Here is an 18362-nt window from a genome sequence, read left to right on the forward strand (position 1 = left end):
CGTGTCGTAAAATGCTCAGACGACAGGCAAATGCATGTCAAGGAAGGCCCTCTCATAACGAAAGACGACACGCTTTTGCGCGTCGTCTATTTAGGACACGCATTTACGACGTGCAGTTACGATACGCATTTACGATGCTCATTTTCGACACGCAATGCGTATCAAGGAAGGCCTGTCATAAATGAAGACGACACACATTTGCGTGTCGTAACCTTACGACGCGCATTTACGACTCGCATTGCATATCATTAAAGCCCCTGTCGAGAAAGGCCATGTCATAAATGAAGATGGCACATATTTTTGCACATCGTAATTTTAAATGTTTAAAAAAAATTATTTTTAGATTTACTAATTTTCAAATTAAAATTTCATTTAATGTCTCATATTAGAAAATAAAATATCATATACAAAAAATACAATCCATTACATAAAATTTAATGACATACAAATAACCATTCCATGGAAAGATAAACCAAATCAATATAGGTTGTAACATAAAATTTGCAAACTAGTTAGATACAAGAAATATGAAAAAACTTGAAATCCCTGAGATTAATAGTTCTAACAGAAGCTTCACGTGAGATACATACAGTTGGACCAGTAAGCAAGGATGTTCCCGAATCCACAATAGCAGCACAAGAACACGTACACGATATCTTCTGCTAGAAGGTGTCGATCCAAAACTATTGTGCTTCTATCCTGCAAAAAAGAAATGTAAGGATAAAAAATGGTCATTTAGTGATTTAGTCTCATACAAACAGTTTCTTGTACCAGGGATGAACTTTGCAACAAAACCAAACTTTAATGACCACATGTGCAAGAAATGAAATATTTTGACTAAACCCATAACTTTTGACATACCACGGGGACTAAACTTGTAATTTACTCTAAAGAGTTTGTCTGTTGTGGTCATGTGTAATAAAATCAAAGATTCTAGTTTTGATCTCATTTATAAGTATAATGTTGTGTTGATGGACTTACAGTTTTTAGTTGTTCATGAACAAAGTCTGTTGCTGGCTTGACATGCAGTCCCTGCAATTATGAGCTATATTCTCTTCAATATCTTGATCATCATAGTCAGAAGTTGTAATGTCTACCTGACACAACTTTTTAAAAAAAATGACCAATGCACTTGTTCCACTGACATCATTTAAAAGATATAATATCAAGATTCAAACTCAAATATATACCAGTAAACAAATTATTATAACAATCTTTTCATAAACAAGAAAATTGTGGATCTCAGAGCAGAGACTGTGAATGATGTATTTTATGAAACAACATTAAAAAGCGCACTTTCATCTGTGAAAATTGACCTGGTAAAACTTCCGGTTTCAATGGGAACAACACCATCAATGACACAGGTTGATATGATTTCATCCGTACTGGCGGACCCCACCAAAAAGCCTGTGTATCTCCAAAGAAAGGAAGGTATTTGGAGAACGTCTGCCATGGGTTCCAGATGGCGATAGTATGGGTCTCGTTACATTCAAGATCAAGAACTTGCTTTAAACTCAAAAGCAGCCGCAACCATATCCATAGCCATACAAAAAGATGATGAATGGTCTTCAACCAGTTTAAAACCAGTTTAAAACCAGCAATGGAGCCTACAAAGATAGTGGAAATGGGGTTTAAACTTTCATAATAAAATTTAAAAATGTAACAAGTAAAAGACAAGATAAGACTAAAACAGGATGCAGATTTTATAAAACTAAAACATATTAACATATTAACATACCCTTCCTGTAATAACAATCTCCCGAAAAATCTTATATATGTTCTGTTGCAAAAGATAAGTGGCTATCTTACAAGACCATTGATGCTTGGGATCAATCAACAATGCAGCTACTTTCAACAAGATACGTGTTGGTGTATTTGAGTCCAAAGATGTTGATAACAATTGATCTTTTAACTGATGCCTGTTTCAAAACGATATACAACTGGTTTGTGGCAAAGATTCAAATAAAAAAACCTTCTAGAGCTATTTTCGATGTTGACCATGAGGAGGGCATTAACGTCTTTTGCATAGACGACAAACTGAGAGCGAGTAGATGTCCCACCTTGTAAAAGAAATCTTATCATACAAGAATACCTGAAGAATTTATGATTTCCAAGTATCATCCACTTGCATGACTAGTCTACCTCGCTTAAGAGCATGTATTCCTCTGGTGACCATCCTCTTATCTTGAAATCAGAATCCCAAAGTTGCAACAGTCGACTATGTCGCTGCATTTCCTTCTCCCAAAGTTGCAAATGGCTGATTAACCAAACGTCCTTGAATTTCTTGACCTAGATAAAGACTGAGATTATCAATAAAAAGAAATTTTTAAAAAATATTTAGCAAGAAAAACACACACACACAGTGAGAGAGAGAGAGAGAGAGTACAAACATCAAATGAAATCTCAAAACCTTAACCTTAAACTTGATGTGCATGATTGATCCATAGTTAAATCAAGACTTGTCATTTATATTTGAAAATAAATCAGAACCTTAACCTTGAATTTCTTATCCATAGAAGCATCAAACGAAATTTCAGAACCTTAACTTTGAATTTATTGTCCATAGAAGCATTACCAAATAATCAAAGTTAAATCAAACACTCAAACAAAAATACAAAATCAATTATGGCTTACCTGGATAAGTAGAGCTTTCCCCTGTTCCAGTTGCACCAGTCGAAACAAAAGCAGCAGGTGGGATTCTTACAATGATTTTACTTATCATTTATATTTGAAATTAATTATTTTTTATAAATTTAAATTAAATATAAAATAATAAAAAGTTAATTAATTTAATAAATTAAAAACACAAAAGCATCACTTAAGTTAAAACTCAACTTGCTTACAACAATAAGTAGAATAATATTGTCACTAACATATAGGGTAATACTCAAAGAATCACTAATTTATATCAATATAACATAACAATAGTCTAATGACCTAATCCATTATTTTCATTGTAACTTGAGCAGTACATGAAATGGGAACCAAACACAGACCTCTACTCTTAGTATCTAGCTTTGTATCTCCTTTATCTTGTGCTTCAAATATAACTCATTCGACCTAAAATCCAAAAGAAGCAACAAGTATTAAAACATTAACTTTCTCAAACAAGTTTTACCAGCCATACTTGTCAAAACTTTTGGCTTTCGATGTTTTAATGTATAGTTTTTTTTTTATATCAAAGTCTTCGAATTTAATTCAAAATTTCGAATTTTCAATTAAATTTTCAGCCTAGTTATAATAAATACAACAAAATTTGTTCTAAAATGTAGTTGGTTGGTGGATTTTAAAAAGTATCAATAAACACCTTCAAAGCAGGAGGTTGTTGTCAAAGAGAAAGACATGGAAATAGCTCCTGATCATCATTATAATAACATTGAAATGAATAATACAAATAGTTCTTTAAGTTTTATTAGTAATTAATGGAATTTAATCAAACATACCCAAGGATGTTTCTACTAGTCATTGTCTAGCTCTCTCATGTCACTGTCTAAATATGGCTCCAAGTTTGCTTCTGCATCAAAGTAGCAGACATGGGCCCCAATAATTTGGATCATTTTTTGTAAGTAATCAAAAAATCTAATCCAAACATCAATATCATATTCATATTTCTAGATACCTGCATCACCCATTTCTTTCCGCAACCAATCACCAAGATGAATAATAACCAACAGATTCAAGTTTTTACTGGATTCAAGATGAATAAGAACCAATAAGTTAACTTTTTATGAATAAACTGATAATCATATAAATCTTAAAATCCTACCATCCAAAACACTCATAGCACCAACTTTTTAATGATATTGATACTTGGAGCTTTTCTCTCTTGATGTATATCACATGGAGATAGTTATTTGGACTCCTTTCCTCCATCACTCAACTCATTAGTGAGTGGAGACCCTCGAACATGTATCATTTTCACTGTTCCTTCCCTTTTACAGAACTTACATTGATACACCATAAACAATAAACTACATCATTTACTTTCTTTGAAAATGGTATCACTTTGAATTTGATTTAAATGCAAAGAGATGATAGATAGATAACCTTTTGGATAAGATTAGTGGTACCCTTTTTTGGTAGAGGAAGTGTCTCGTTCAGGCTCACGCATGTCTCCTTCTCAGTCACCTTTCTACAATTTTCACATTTCAACTGCACACCACAAGGAAAAATGTGATAATTGAAAATTAGACATGAACAAACATGCAAGATACTGAAATAGAATACCTATACTCTTGAAAGATGAAGCTATATGATAAAAAAAACTTCAAAATTAGCCAAGTGGAAGAAGATATTGTTTGAACTTTGAATGTGAACAATTGTGAGAGTTGATTTATCATTTGTATCAGAAAGATAGGTATAATTAACAAGTTGTTTGGGGAAAAAATTTAGATTGTGAGAAAGATGAGAAACTGTTGGGAGTAGCAAACCAATTGGATACACAAAAAGCATCAATCAATGTTGCTCATTTATCACAAAAAAAGGCAGCAATTTTCGTTTACACTTGATCAAAACAAAATCTAATATAATCAAGTTAAAGGCCAATCAAAATCTGGTGAAGATGCATTACGAATATATTAATAGTGTTAACAAGTTTACTTCTACATTGAATTAAAGTTAATGGATGGATAATCACTCGATTGTTTAGACAGATCGATTCAAATCCACAAAAACTTAATCAAACGAATAAGACAAACTGCGAAAATGTTTTGAAACCCTAATTGCAAAGACTGAATAGATCGAACATATAGATTACGTATGCCAACCACTACAAACAAACTCAAACAACAATTAAAAAAAAATGTCTGATGCGAGGAATTAAACCTCAATATTTGCTACAACTCCAAATTCACCAAATAGATTCTTGATATCAGCAACCGAGAAAGACCATGGAATATTATGAACAAAAAAGATGAATGAAACCTAGGAAAAATGGAAGAAAAATGAACCTGTAGCTGAGAGGTCGAAGGTCTCCGGTGTAGCTATGGGATGCGACGGTCTTCTGCCGGTGGTGGCTTTACATGGAGGCCATGCCTAACAGCGGTGATTGGAGAGGACTCGTCGCTTAAGAACCAACGATCGAGAGAATCAGATAGAGGGTCTATGAATGTGTCGATGTATAATGTGTATAATAAACAAGAACCTGAACCATTTATTTCAATTTCATTGTCGGAGGAAGAGTAACCAAAGAGGTTGCCGGCACGGTGAGATCGATGATTGTCGCAGAGGCCAGAGAACACCGAGAGTTTCGTTCTTGAAAAAAGCCCTAGCAAGAATGGTTCCTGCGAGTTTGTGGAATTTAGTATAGTTAAAAACTAACCCCTACATTCTATTCTAATATCGAAAATCAAGCTCAAGATAACATATAAGAGAAGAATCGAACCTGCTTCTATGTCAATCGAACGTAGGGCTTGTAAGGAGAAGGGATTTTCGACTGGTGAAAACAAGGGAGAGAAGAACACAAGGCAGGGTTTTTAACTTTTGAGATTTCGTTTCCCCCATTTGTTATTAACAGAGAACGCGTGTTTCCTACAAAAATTATAAAACAGCATCCTTATACGACACACTTTTTTTGATAAGCGCCCTCCGTGTTTTTTTTGTTGCGACACAAATTTTAGGGCATGCACAAATGCGCGTCCTAAATTCTTCAAATTTATAAAGATCTAACATTATTTTTAGGGCACACACTATTGTGTATCATTAATCAGTGCGTGTCGTAAATAGCGTGTCATTAAAGGTCTGTTTTCTAGTAGTGCATTAAGACATCATAACTCTTTCATGGAAGGGATAGAAGGACCAAGATCACATTTTTATGGTTCTTTGCACCTGAAAACGTTTTGAAAGGACAACTCTTCTGGCTAAAGTAAGTCATACTCATTAACACGAACCTTATGGGACTACATATGAACACAAACTCAATGCTAGCAAGATCTAAGCAAATAACTCATCAAGTTTCAAACTTTATATCTTCAAAGGATGCTTAAGGGTGAAACACTTTTGGATCCAAGATGCCTTGAGCCTCCAAGATGGTTCGACTTCCTTCTTCTTCCTTCAAGAACACAAAAAAATGCACTCTCAACCTCAAAAAGGCTTACACAAAGGATTAAGGTTTGCTAGGGACGAATTGGGAGATGGAGGCTGACGAGGGAAAAAGGTATTGAGAAGATAATGAGGCTTAATGTGACATCCCCTAATTTCTCGGCCAGAAAAGACCGATTTATTTTATGCTTTTTAAAATAAAATCAGAGTAATCCTTTTAAAAGCTGTTGCGGAATTTGTTCCGAAAGCAAAACATGATAAAAGTTTATCAAAACCTTTCTTTAAGAAATATATAATTTCCTTTTATATCAAAACCTCGGGATGTCATGTTCCGATACAAATCAAAAGCATAAACAAGACATTATAAGCCTTACAACAGTTATTTACAATTACTGGCCTATAATCCATAAATCACTCATCATCATCCGACTATGCTCGGGATCCACTACCTGTAATATAAAAAGCTGAGTGGGTCAGGCTTGGAAGCCTGGTGAGCATATAGGGTTTTCAACCCACAATAAATAATAAACTTATTAAGTTTATCAATCAACAATAATTTTATTAATTTCATCAACCAAAAGCAACCCTAATTATCCATTCCCATTATCCTCACTTTACGTCCCTAAAACAACTATCACAAGGGACCTAGCCTAAGGATTTTCATTAGGGGGACAACATTGCTTCGGAGGTTCCTCACCAATTTATGTCAAATAAGGTAACCATCGGGGTGACAAACCAATGGGGTGACAACATTGTTTTCCTCAACAATTTATGTCAAAGAAGACAAATATCAGGGTGACAACATTGCTTTCCCTCAGCAATTTATGTCAAATAAAACAACCTAACATAAAACAACCAATAAGGTGACAACATTGCTTTCCTTCAGCAATTTATGTCAAATAAGACAACCAATGTGGTGACAACATTGCTTTCCTCAGCAATTTATGTCAAACAAACATCAGGGTGACAACATCGCTTTTCTCTCAGCAATTTATGTCAAAGGGTGACAACATTGCTTTTCCCTCAACAATTTATGTCAAATAGGCACGAAGTCACATCGTCGCCAAGGTTTATACAATAGGCACTAAGTCCATAGCTGCCAACGTACTAAATCCATAGCTACCAGCGTACATCTATACTGTACTAAATTCATAGCTACTAACGTACATCTATACTGTACTATTATCCCTCATCCTTTATCTACCCATGTTTTACCCAACATATTTGAAGATAAAATAGGCACTAAGTCCTGCGAAGGCTCGGACACGAGGAAAGGGGCACGCGTCGGATTTTCAGTGGACCGCTTCGGATGACTCAGCGGTTTCGGACACGTGGCTCGCATGACTCACCGATTTCGGACACGTGGCACTCATACAGTGAAGGTGACGTGGCCTATGCGAAATTTCTCAGATTTTTAAATAATTTCTCGATTTTCGCGCCAAAACTTCTAAAATCCATAACTTTCGCATACGAGCTCCGTTTTTGACGTTCTTTATATGCACGCGTAGGTAAAATTACGCTCTACAACTTTCGTTTAGACTTCATCGGCTAATTTTGACTTTAATTTTTATATTATTACTTTTAATAGACCGGGACAGGAAATCCGTTAAAAGTTCATAACTTCTTCATCCGACGTCCGTTTTCGTCTGTCATTTTACCATTGTACTACTATTTACGAGACCTTCGATTCTCGTTTAGGTTGTGTCGGCTAAAAATTACTCGATCTAAAATTCGAGTTTTTTAGCTGTCTACTGCTAAGCTGAAACTTCGAAAAATCATAACTTCCTCATATGAAGTCAGATTTGGGCGTTCTTTTTATACCTACTCTCGGTTTAACGAACACTACGAGTTTAGTTTATATCACTAAGGCTAAAAAGTAGTTCATCAAAAACTCACTTTTTACGACATTCGACACCGTGCCGGTTTTGTTGCGAAACTTCGACAGGTCATAACTTCTTCGTTATAACTCGGATTTCGGCATTCTTTATATATCTGTAATCCTTGTCACGACCACTACAACTTTCTTAATAAATATCGGCTTTATCTAATATTTATTTTCGACGCTCATTTTTACTCTTAATTAATTAAATCCTAATAATTAAGCATAAAACACATAATTCACATAATAATCACATAATTCTTCTTCATTTCTTCAAAATGAGTTGCAAAGGTTAACCTAGACTATCACATCAGTATTAATGCCTAGCCTAGAAACACGGGCATTACAGTTATCTCCCCCTTAGGATGATTCCGTCCCCGGAATCACACCTCAACAAACAACTGCGGGTAGCGACTCATCATGTCACTCTCCGTTTCCCATGTGAGATTTGGCCCATTCATATGTTTCCAACGCACAAGCCCTAAATCGACCATCTTGCATCGCAACTTCTTAGTCTTACGGTCAACGATTGCCTCAGGTTCTTCCATTAACCTCTTGTTTTCATCCAACCTTAATTCAGGGATTGGAATTATATCGAGCACATCTCCCGTGAACTTTCTCAAATAACACACATGAAAGGTGTTATGAATACCCTCTAGTTCTTCCGGTAATTCTAGCTTGTAAGCTTGATTCCCGATCCTCTGAAGAACTTTAAATGGTCCAATAAACCTTGGACTCAACTTTCCCGAACCATGTAACATACCTATCTTAGTCGGACTCAATTTGATATGACCTCTAGGGTCGGAATAACAATCATCTTCTTAGTCATTACCGAAACGAAGGTAATGAAATACTCGAATAATAACGGAATCAATTACTAGCTCCTTGGTAACCTTGTGACTTTCCTTGATCCAAGTACGAGTCATGTGCTTCCGATAGTATAGGCCTCTACTACCATTCACACCTACTCATACTCGTCCCAAGTATTGTCTCGCAGTTCTCCAAGTCACCATACAAAAATTTCACATAGTCATTCAATTCATTAGATGACAAAACCAGGGTTTATATTATTTCTTGAAATAATTACACAGAGGTTCAAGTTTACCCTATACTACCCCTCTAATAGGCTACACCATGAGTTATTAACTACATTACTACTTTATGTCTTAGTTTTGGGAATATAAGGTCCTTACTCCTGATCCCTTGTATTTTCATCTGCTTCATTAAGGATCATTTGGAATGCCTTTGGTTTTGGTTTTGGTGGAACATTGGGCCTTGCTGCCTCATTCTTCTTTGGGCAGTCTTTTGAAATGTGCCCTTCCTCGTTACATCTATAGCACATCCTCTTGTTGGACGGACACTCGTTGGCATAATGCCCAGTCTTCCCACACTTGTAGCAGGTCACCTATTCGCTACATTTCCCGAAGTACTTCTTTTTACACTTCTCGCACCATTTCGCTTCACCTCCTCCTCCTCCAAACTTCAAGATTTTTCTTTTCTCGTTGGACCCTGAAGTCCCTTCAAACTTTCTTTTCTCGCCAACTTCGATCTTGTTGGCGGCTCTTCCCTTAATCATATCTTCTACAGACTTGGCAGCCCAGATAGCCGCCTCCAAAGTAAGTGCTTGACGCAGTGGCACTACATACTCCCATGGAAGTCGCTTTGCGTACCTGTCTATTTTCGTCAACTCATCTGGGACAATACGCAAAGCAAACTCCATTTTGTCTGTGAAGTTATTGGTATATTCATCAATGGGCATACTTCCCTTCTTCAACGTTAGGAATTGGTTTTCTAGCTCAAGCACATTTTGGGCCGAGCAGTACTTGCGCTTGAAGTGCACCAAGAACTCTGCCCAAGTCAGTTGCAGTGGCTCATTATAGCTTAGGGTTTTCCCCAAAGTATTCCACTAATGAGCAGCGCTACCTCTGAACTGACGCACTGCAAATGTGGTTTGTAACTTGCCTTGGCAACCACACGTCATGAAAGCCAATTCTATTTCCGAGATCCAATCCATTACTCCGACAGGATCTTCTTTTCTAGTGAAGGTCGATGGCTTGCAAGTCATAAAGTCTTTATACTTGCACCCATTTCTCTCCACTCTATCTTCGTGGTTATTTCTCCCAACCACAAGCGGATCAGTTTGACCAACAGATCTACTGTTGTTTCCTTCTTCAGATCGATCGTCATTTAATTCACGTTGTTCAACAGGAAATGAAGGTTCATCCCTGTTGTTCAGCAACATTTGCCTCAATTCCTCCCTCTGTTCAGCCATCATGGTCTGAATCACAGCTCGTACTCCAGCCATGGTGATGGGTTCGGGTGCAGTTCCTACTATAGGCACCTGTTCCACCACTTGAGGTTGAGGTTGTTGGTTTCTGTTTGCATTTCCCGCTCCACTTCTAGTTCTTGCCATTATAATCTATATACCATATAAGGCGAATTTAGGTCTTTATCCTTGATAGATATTTCAATTCCCTTATCTCTCTGAAACGTTTACATGTTATTTCTAATCTTGTAATCATACGCTTAGAATCCTACACACATAAGGTTTCCAGATCCGGTCGGCAACAGACCATAGATCCGAACAAATAATAGCATATATGGCAAACATATAGCATTTAGCACATAAAAACATTTTAGGCATCTTTCCTAAAATAAACTAGTGCTCGTGTCTAAAATATGGTAGACACTCATCTCACAATCATCACTTAGCATTCTAAGTTTAAGTCTAGAAATCCTACAATTTATTAGTTCGCATAAACTAATGCTCTGATACCAACTGTGACATCCCCTAATTTCTCGGCCAAAAAAGACCGATTTATTTTATGCTTTTTAAAATAAAATCAGAGTAATCCTTTTAAAAGATGTTGCGGAATTTGTTCCCAAAGCAAAACATGATAAAAGTTTATCAAAACCTTTCATTAAGAAATATATAATTTCCTTTTATATCAAAACCTCGGGATGTCATGTTCCGATACAGATCAAAAGCATAAACAAGACATTATAAGCCTTACAACAGTTATTTACAACTACTGGCCTATAATCCATAAATCACTCATCATCATCCGACTATGCTCGGGATCCACTACCTGTAATATAAAAAGCTGAGTGGGTCAGGCTTGGAAGCCTGGTGAGCATATAGGGTTTTCAACCCACAATAAATAATAAATTTATTAAGTTTATCAATCAACAATAATTTTATTAATTTCATCAACCAAAAAAAACCCTAATTACCCATTCCCATTATCCTCACTTTACGTCCCTAAAACAACTATCACAAGGGACCTAGCCTAAGGATTTTCATTAGGGGGACAACATTGCTTCGGAGGTTCCTCAGCAATTTATGTCAAATAAGGTAACCATCGGGGTGACAAACCAATGGGGTGACAACATTGTTTTCCTCAACAATTTATGTCAAAGAAGACAAACATCAGGGTGACAACATTGCTTTCCCTCAGCAATTTATGTCAAATAAAACAACCTAACATAAAACAACCAATAAGGTGACAACATTGCTTTCCTTCAGCAATTTATGTCAAATAAGACAACCAATGTGGTGACAACATTGCTTTCCTCAGCAATTTATGTCAAACAAACATCAGGGTGACAACATCGCTTTTCTCTCAGCAATTTATGTCAAAAGGGTGACAACATTGCTTTTCCCTCAACAATTTATGTCAAATAGGCACGAAGTCACATCGTCGCCAAGGTTTATACAATAGGCACTAAGTCCATAGCTGCCAACGTACTAAATCCATAGCTACCAGCGTACATCTATACTGTACTAAATTCATAGCTACTAACGTACATCTATACTGTACTATTATCCCTCATTCTTTATCTACCTATGTTTTACCCAACATATTTGAAGATAAAATATATATACATTTTAAATTATTTTAAACATGTATAAAACATCCATTCAACATCCATTTCAAATAAATAGACAACATATATACACATAGCACGTATTTTATATAAAATACTTCATATCTATGTGTAAGATGAAAGTGACTACACAATCACCTGATTTAATGAAAATCGGGCAGCAATTTGTTTCCTAAAACGATCGTTTCTAATAAAACCGGGAGTTTTATTGAGAAATCGGGCTCTGCGAGGGCCGGGCTTCGAAACCGAAAAGATAAATTTTCTGGGCTTCTCGGGCACTTCGGGGCTTATTCCGAGGGTTATAATCGATACCAGGGCTTCGGGGGATGTGAAAATAGCCAAAATATTGAAAAGGGGGCCAAAATTGTCAATTTCTAAATTCAAGCCGGGCGGGTTCGCACCCTCCTATTTATAGTGTGCGAGACCGATGATCAACGGCTGAGAAGGAGACACGCAGCAGCAGATCCGAAGTGGGCAGCACCTGCTCGCACGTGGGCTGCGCATGCGAGGGCCTCGCTGGCAGCTCTTAATTGGACTGAAGTCCGGGTGGCTCGTGGCTCCTCCTGCGAAGGGTCGGACACGAGGAAAGGGGCACGCGTTGGATTTTCAGTGGACCGCTTCGGATGACTCAGCGGTTTCGGACACGTGGCTCGCATGACTCACCGATTTCGGACACGTGGCACTCATACAGCGAAGGTGACGTGGCCTATGCGAAATTTCTCGGATTTTTAGATAATTTCTCGATTTTCGTGCCAAAACTTCTAAAATCCATAACTTTCGCATACGAGCTCCGTTTTTTACGTTCTTTATATGCACGCGTAGGTAAAAGTACGCTCTACAACTTTCGTTTACACTTCGTCGGCTAATTTTGACTTTAATTTTTATGTTATTATTTTTAACAGACCGGGACAGGAAATCCGTTAAAAATTCATAACTTCTTCATCCGACGTCCGTTTTCGTCTGTCTTTTTACCGTTGTACTACTATTTACGAGACCTTCGATTCTCGTTTAGGTTGTGTCGGCTAAAAATCACTCGATCTAAAATTCGAGTTTTTTAGTTGTCTACTGCTAAGCTGAAACTTCGAAAAATCATAACTTCCTCATACGAAGTCAGATTTGGGCGTTCTTTTTGTACCTACTCTCGGTTTAACGAACACTACGAGTTTAGTTTAGATCACTAAGGATAAAAAGTAGTTCATCAAAAACTCACTTTTTACGACATTCGACATCGTGCCGGTTTTGTCGCGAAACTTCGACAGGTCATAACTTCTTCGTTATAACTCGGATTTCGGCATCCGTAATCCTTGTCACGACCACTACAACTTTCTTAATAAATATCGGCTTTATCTAATATTTATTTTCGACGCTCATTTTTACTCTTATTTAATTAAATCCTAATAATTAAGCATAAAAACACATAATTCACATAATAATCACATAATTCCTCCTCATTTCTTCAAAATGAGTTGCAAAGGTTAACCTAGACTATCACATCAATATTAATTTCTAGCCTAGAAACACGGGCATTACACTTAAATAGGGTTTAAACCCTAAAAATCCAGGTTTGCTCATTTGTTACGTACGCTCAACGTACTTGTGAGTACGCCCAACATACTCACCTGAAATTGCATTTTCATTAAGTGAGCCATGGGACCGTTTTGCAACAAATTAGTTACTTAGGGTCAAAAATGAAATTACCTAGGGTGTTACAATTCTCCCCCACTTAAATTAGATTTCTTCCTCGAAATTTCTCCCTACTATACCCCAGGCCATTCAAACAATCCTTCCCGAACCCCGATCCGAACTAAAAAGTCGACTCAGACATGCGAATGCCTTCCAATACTACAATCAAACCCAATCATAGTGAAACTCACATACCCTGACTAATAATGAATCCTTGACCCACTAACTTAACCAATAAGGAATAACCATCACTTCTCTGCCCGAATTCCGGATATCCAATACCTTGTCTAACTCCTAAGCAGGCAAAATCATCTCGGAACACATTCAAAATCACTTCACTTCGCAACCCGAACCATACGGAACCCTTCCGACCCCAAATTACCTCGTTGATACCACTTGAAAAACACAACCTCTAACTATTCACTGTTGTTGAACCCTCCACCTGAATCAAAGGCAACTCTCAACACGAGTCTCATCTAAATAACATTGAAGTGGAACACGAACAACATCAACATATTGCACAAACTCCCTTTAACCACTTCGAAATCAAGGCATATTATAAGGAAAACTCGAGAGACCACATGGAAACCCATAACTGCCAATAAACAACCCAATAATCTTGAAATTACTCAATTAGAACGACGACCTTTCTCTCCCTAACTGTAAGACCCAACTTCCAGTGAGAACCACACAACCAGGAACTCTCAGAACTACAACTATGAACCAAATCTGATAATATATTCCCCGAAACTGGGTACCAATCAATCTAAACTTCAGAAACCATACCCTAGGGTGGATGATCATTCAACCACCGCACCTACCCCTAGTCCTTTGACTAGGAACACCACCCAACCAAGCAGAAAGAATACTCAAAACATCCTGATCGTGAATTTCACCAAATTCCAAATTTCGGAAATTATGCCTGAAAACCTTATATACACTCTTGACTCCTTCACAAGTTATCAACTACCTGCTACTCCCACGAGTATACACATGGTCAATCCAAGAATTCTCATGTTGTATCCAAATCCCTCATTAGATCAGTTGTATCCCCACCTGACAAAACACTTGTTACATTTATGACGAACTTCATGACTCGAGACTTCAGATTTTACACCTAACATTGATATCCAAGCTTCAGATAGGCCGCCCACAAGCAAACTGGGTTCACGAAGCAAGCATTCAACAAAAGACCTCTGATGCACAAATAACACTCCAACAAAATCTTACTGTCCACTTGATCCAACTTGGTTGGTCTCTAAGTCACGTGACTCCCAATTAATGCACTATCACCCGAGCATGCCAGAAAGACTAACGATCCAAGACCTAAGAGCCTCAAACAATTAACTACTGAGTTTCACCCATTTGAATCCTTCCGCCATTGGTCCATGATACATCGTGACACCACCCAACCATCAAGATGAGAAGCTCACGGTTCCTCACCATTCTTGCCAAATCTCAATCTCAACCATGAAGATTCCCGACCAGCTTCCGGTGGGCCTATAAACATACGACCATCATCCCACCGACCCTCAAAAATCCAACAATGACTCGCTTACCACTTACCAAAACCCTAGGATCCATACCATACTACAATACACAGTCTTTCCACATTCTCCCAACCATTCTTGGCACGACCTAACTTATCCCATAGTATGCTTCGGGCCAAGTCGTAGACTTACCACACTTCCACACCCGTCTACCACCTAGTGAACGCAAGTCGTAGACTTACCCCATGGCCACACAAAACTTCCACAACTGCCATGGGCCCAGCCCATGCTTTTGCCAACCATCTACAAGAATTCCTAATCAAGATCCTTAAGAGTCAAGATCCCCGACCTGAGCCTAACCGCGGATCCGAAAAGCGCCCTACCTCTGCTTCATGTCCTCGAACGAGATAACCTGAATCCTCAACTTTTGATTCCCTGATTACAACAGACCAATGGAGACTATTCCTTGTGTAATCATTTGCTCATACCACAACCAGAAACAAGCTATCCTCTTGTCCTTAGATACGAAACTCCAAGTTATTCTACAATTGAAAGTATTTTCGATACCCTCAAGTGGTTCTCCCCCACTTGGAATCAGCCCATCCCTAAGGACTTCAAGAATTCACTACATGTCTACCATCCATAGTATCCAAACCCTAAGCTTTTCCAGTTCGATCACCATACATATCAATATACATCTCAACCATAAACCTTTTTCCAAGAGAATCTTTCCAATTTAAATAATCAAATCGATACCACAATTTCTCCCCTGATTAAACCAAACTTCTTGAATGCTATCAGAACCGATATCAGACTGACTCCTTTCCAAACTAACCGACGCAACCCGCCGAAATGGGATTCCGTGTAGGTCCGAGTCCTTCCATAAAACTAGTCAACGCTACTCCAACACTCTATTAATGGGTCCAAAATATACATTGCTCGACACTTGAAGAAAGATCGTTTCACATATAGCACAACCAACTTATACTACTTGATAATTCTTGAGAAGTCTCATCCACTGAACCCAAGCTCATGCAAACGTGCATCAATTACACCCTGAAGTAGATTGATAAATCAATTATAGCTCTACCCTTACTAATGATAGTGATCAGTTTAACTAGCCAACCAACCCATCAATTGATATCCAATCTGAGAAACACACGCTCCTATTAACTATATATAATTGTCCCAAAAGGGACAGCCGGCTACAATGAGATCCTTTGCCTAGAAGCTTCTGATGCAAGGACCACGCATACAACCTTGAAAGCATGAATCTGATAGCAAATCACCCGTTACCCACTTCTGATCAACCCCTTAATCCTCTTCACCATAAAAGATCTCAACAATCTTGAATACCATAAATCCAACGAACTTACATTGCAACTTTCTCCGACCTATTGTGTTGGAACCAATCAAAAATCAAACTGGGTGCTGATCCTTCAAACAAAACACTTAGTCGTTCGCCACTCTGGGCTTACTCCCTCATTGGCTGACGTCTTCCACGTTGAAGCCTAAAACCGGTTCATCCAGATACTCTCTAAACACAACTCTCGTTATGCAAAATGGCATGCGACAATTATTGAATATTAATCGGCAATCAAAAGGAAATCGTTCACCTTAAATGGAGACGCCAGAAGCTTTCTAAACAATACAACATCGAACCCTTCGCAAACGAACGTCTTACCTTATGATTTACGAAGCACCCCGAAGGTTGCATCCTTGATCCTTTAAAACCCACTGATGCTAACATAATAGCCCCAATGACTATCTGTATGGTATCAAACTAAACACGTACATTTATTCGAGAAAATATCGAGGGTCAAAATTCGTACCTGCGATTTCTTGCATATCAACCTTGACCTCCCGTAGGACGATGGATGTTTGGGCTTGCACTCCCTCCCCAACCCATGCAAGACAGTCGGGTTTGAGATGAACTGGCTGGTGAGAGTAGAAACACGTCTAATCCTTCTTGCAGTCATGAATGCCATGCTCTATTCTCAACAATTGTAGCAATTGAATTTAGGACAAGCAAATTTGTGGTTTCCACCACACTTTCCTCATATATTAAAGTCCCCCTGACTTCCAGTACCCAGGTTATCAGCCTCGAACTCCTCACCCATTTTTGAATGAGACCTCTTTCTATTTCCGAGTCACGTGTCGACATCAAGATATCCCCCAGTAGTCGCCTCAACGGTCCCTCTCACAGTCTGCAATGTTGCAGTTTTCTCCTTGAACTTGGCAATTAGCATGCCAGTGATTCGACTCATGATACCAGGCAACTCTTCCCATAATATCTATGAAACCTCAGTTGAAATCCAACCATGTAACTCTGAGTCCGCACCAATCTCACAGGGCTCTGCTTCTCGTCCAGACATCGTCATCATATTAAACAAGACCAAACCGTCATCATTAAGCCATCACACTTTACCCACTAAATAGAAAACTACACACGATCCTCTACTGGGTTCTTAGACTCCTCGTGACTTTCCTTGATTCACTTATGGATCCTGTGCTTCTAGTAGTATGGGCCCAATACTACCTTCCACACCTATCCATACTTTCCTCAAGAATCATCTCGAATCTTCTAAGTTACCTTCTCACAATGATACCACCAAAACCCGCTAAACGGCGCATCATGCGTACTACAACAGTTCCTAGGCTATCCTAGGATCCCTACCTTACCCTACCATCAGCTTCCAAAATACCCCTATTAGTGCCAATTAACTACTTCATGAATATAATGACATGCAACATACCTTAAGTAATGTTAGATTAAAAGACTCAAGTCTACAACGGTTTGACTCAAACAAGAGAAGCGCAATAGGGCAAAATCCTTCACTCTAAGATTATTTAACCTTGGCAGCATGTGACTTAACGTATTCATTTAGTAGTTAGTTCATACCCGAAAGGGTCCTACAAAACATCAAGCACACAACATTCGAGCAGAAAAATTATATAGGAAATAAGGCATCATAATTCAGGAAATTTTATCATGCAATTCCTGAAGATCCTTACCCTACAACTAGCATACAGTTCTATAATATTCTGTTGGATAAGGTGTCTAAGTCCATAACTTATTTGGTATATACTTAACCCGACCCGGCATGGTCCATTTGGGTTGCACTTCACCCAAACTGTTTATGGATTATTTTATGAGAATTGTATACTTACGATTTATTAATATATTATAAGTTACAATATATTAATATAAAGTCATGTTATTTAATTAGTTTTAATCTTGAATTAATTATGAATTGATTTAGTGATTAAAAGGAAGACTAATTAAATCATGGGCTATTGTATTTATATGGTGTGGGCTAATGCTCATTTGTTAATGGGCTAAGCTTATATGGAAGTCCATGGATGATCCATGGAGCTTTTAA

At 37.9% G+C, this 18362-nt stretch overlaps 1 long non-coding RNA gene across 1 annotated transcript; it reads right to left on the reverse strand.

Annotated features, from left to right (window-relative positions):
- Window positions 1–385: 385 nt before the first annotated feature.
- On the reverse strand, window positions 386–3868 carry LOC145133351 (uncharacterized). The gene is made up of 9 exons (XR_013718554.1): window positions 3767–3868; window positions 3620–3687; window positions 3444–3514; window positions 2635–3060; window positions 2093–2289; window positions 1739–1919; window positions 1317–1607; window positions 982–1140; window positions 386–699 (listed from the first exon to the last, which is right to left on the reverse strand). It is a non-coding gene; the product is annotated as an uncharacterized LOC145133351 (long non-coding RNA).
- Window positions 3869–18362: the final 14494 nt, after the last annotated feature.

The sequence above is a fragment of the Lactuca virosa genome, chromosome 8, assembly GCF_052849685.1.
Source record: "Lactuca virosa cultivar CGN04683 chromosome 8, Lactuca_virosa_CGN04683_v6, whole genome shotgun sequence".
Taxonomy (NCBI): Eukaryota; Viridiplantae; Streptophyta; class Magnoliopsida; order Asterales; family Asteraceae; genus Lactuca; species Lactuca virosa.